The sequence below is a fragment of the Sorex araneus genome, chromosome 2, assembly GCF_027595985.1.
Source record: "Sorex araneus isolate mSorAra2 chromosome 2, mSorAra2.pri, whole genome shotgun sequence".
NCBI lineage: Eukaryota > Metazoa > Chordata > Mammalia > Eulipotyphla > Soricidae > Sorex > Sorex araneus.
Genome location: NC_073303.1, coordinates 148,827,875 through 148,830,078, shown reverse-complemented (window position 1 = coordinate 148,830,078; position 2,204 = coordinate 148,827,875). Strand labels below are relative to the sequence as shown.

At 35.7% G+C, this 2,204-nt stretch overlaps 1 non-coding gene across 1 annotated transcript; it reads right to left on the bottom strand.

The window, feature by feature from the left end:
* Window positions 1-1,783: 1,783 nt before the first annotated feature.
* LOC129402797 (U6 spliceosomal RNA) lies at window positions 1,784-1,886 on the bottom strand. Its single transcript, XR_008628839.1, has one exon. It is a non-coding gene; the product is annotated as a U6 spliceosomal RNA (small nuclear RNA).
* Window positions 1,887-2,204: the final 318 nt, after the last annotated feature.

Sequence of the window (2,204 nt, the reverse complement as noted above, 5' to 3'; positions counted from 1 at the left end):
CCCAGCAGTGTCCAGGGATTACTCTTGGCTCTGTGTGTAGGATTTAATCCTGGCAGGACTCAAGCAACCATTCTCAGTATGGTAGATTGGACCAGAATCAGCCAGATAGAAGGCAAGTGTTTTACCAGCTACATTTATCCCTCCAGTTCAAAACGTGACTGTCATCTTCTTAATATGCTTCTTGTTTGCTTTATCCCACTTCCACTGGTCAAGTTATAAGCCCACCTTCAAGGATCAACACATTATTAACATTTTTTAAGTTACCATTTCTGATTTCACAGGGCTTTTTTTTTACTCTCATTGCTTTTGAACTATTTTAATATTTACTAAAATTTCTTATCAATTTATAAATCCAATTGATAAGTTTAGTAATTTCAGCATAATTAATTCTTTTAAGTTGGTATATTTCTCTTCCAAAGCACACTATAACCTAAGGGGACAATGTGTCACAATAAGAGCAAGCATAGATTACAGGTAGACACACTTGATTGGAGTCATTACCTGTACGCCTTGGGAAGTTGCTTAAACCCATGAAGTATCAGTACCTCTTCCATAAAAATTGGTTCACTGTATCACTGTTATCCCGTTGCTCATCAATTTGCTTGAGCGGGCACCAGTAACGTCTCTATTGTGAGACTTGTTGTTACTGTTTTTGGCATATCAGATATGCCACAGGTAGCTTGCCAGGCTCTGCCTTGCGGGCAGTATATGCTGGGTAGCTTGCCGGGCTCTCCAAGAGGGAAGGAGGAATCAAACCTGGGTTGGCCTCGTGCAAGGCGAATGCCCTACCCTCTGTGCTATCACTATAAACACTTAGTATGCAATCGATTCTTAGTAATATTTGTGTTCCTTCGATCTTACTCCTTTTTTTTATCTCACGTGGCTTCTAGCTGTTGTCCAATATTACTATATTCTAATTATATAATATTCTATTTTTCTCATCTTAATTTTATTTTATAAAAACATTCTTGTTACAGTTTAGGTTAGTGATCTTCAACCACTGGTCCATGGATCAGTGCCAGTGTGCAGGTGTTGGAATATTGAAATTATTGATCTACATACTCCCTTGACCGCAACTGCCAGTCTGTGGACTGGTGTACAGAACATACACCAGTCCTCAGGCAAAAAAGTTCAGAAGTGCTGGTTTAGGTAATATAGTGATAATACTACTAAATTTCATGATATTGTATATAAAATGATGGCACCACACTATGACGGAAGTGCCCATAACTCTCCACTACTCTCCTTATATCACATCTGGTTTTATTTTCATTCCCTCCCCCTTGATTTCTCTATCCACTACTTGTTAATCAGTTTTATAATACAAAGCCAAAGTCTTGTCATTATTCATTTTGCCATATTTCCTTGTTTTAAAGCAAATTACTCAAGTTCAGAAATCCATGTCTTTTGTATTCCTCATTATTTACTTATATGAAAGGTATAAATCATGTGTCCTGAAGATTTTTTATCTTTTATGCATAAATAATCCATTGCCACCAACTCTTCTAGGAAAGAAATTATGCTGTCAAAGTCAAAGAACTGTTGACTTACTGGTATCTCTATAGAATACTTCCAATTATCCTGTTTTTCTTAATTTTTGTCTATCCTATCGAAGAATTCAGTTACTTTTTTCAATAAATGATTTTCTTTGAGAGTATCTCATACTGGACATTTTCACATGGTGTGAATTTTATACTAGGTGGGTCTTCTTCCAGACCTCTAATTATTTTATTGATTAATTTGTTAATAAATTTTGTATCAGCTGCTTTTTTTACCCTTTTATAAAAAAAGGAAACATTTTACAATTTTTCATGTCATCCTTTCGCAGGGGCCATGCTAATCTTCTCTGTATCGTTTCAATTTTAGTACATATGCTGCTGAAGCAAGCGCTGTTAGCTGCGTTTTTAGTTTCCAGAAAAAAGCACTCCATACAGGTCCAATTTAGGTCTAGAAGATAAACATCTTTTAAAGGTGTTTTAAAGTAAGGGAGTAAGGGAGTAAATACCCTTACTCCGTTTCACAGACAGACTGACACGAAATAATGTTTCCCTTTACCACCAACAATTTAAGAAAATGCTTTTTTTCATATAATTTCTGGTCTGATTTGTGACTACATAGCTTACACAAAATGGAAAAAATGGAAATAATTCAAAGTGCTAGACATATCATAAAATAGACAGAACACCGGAATTAAACCAAAACTC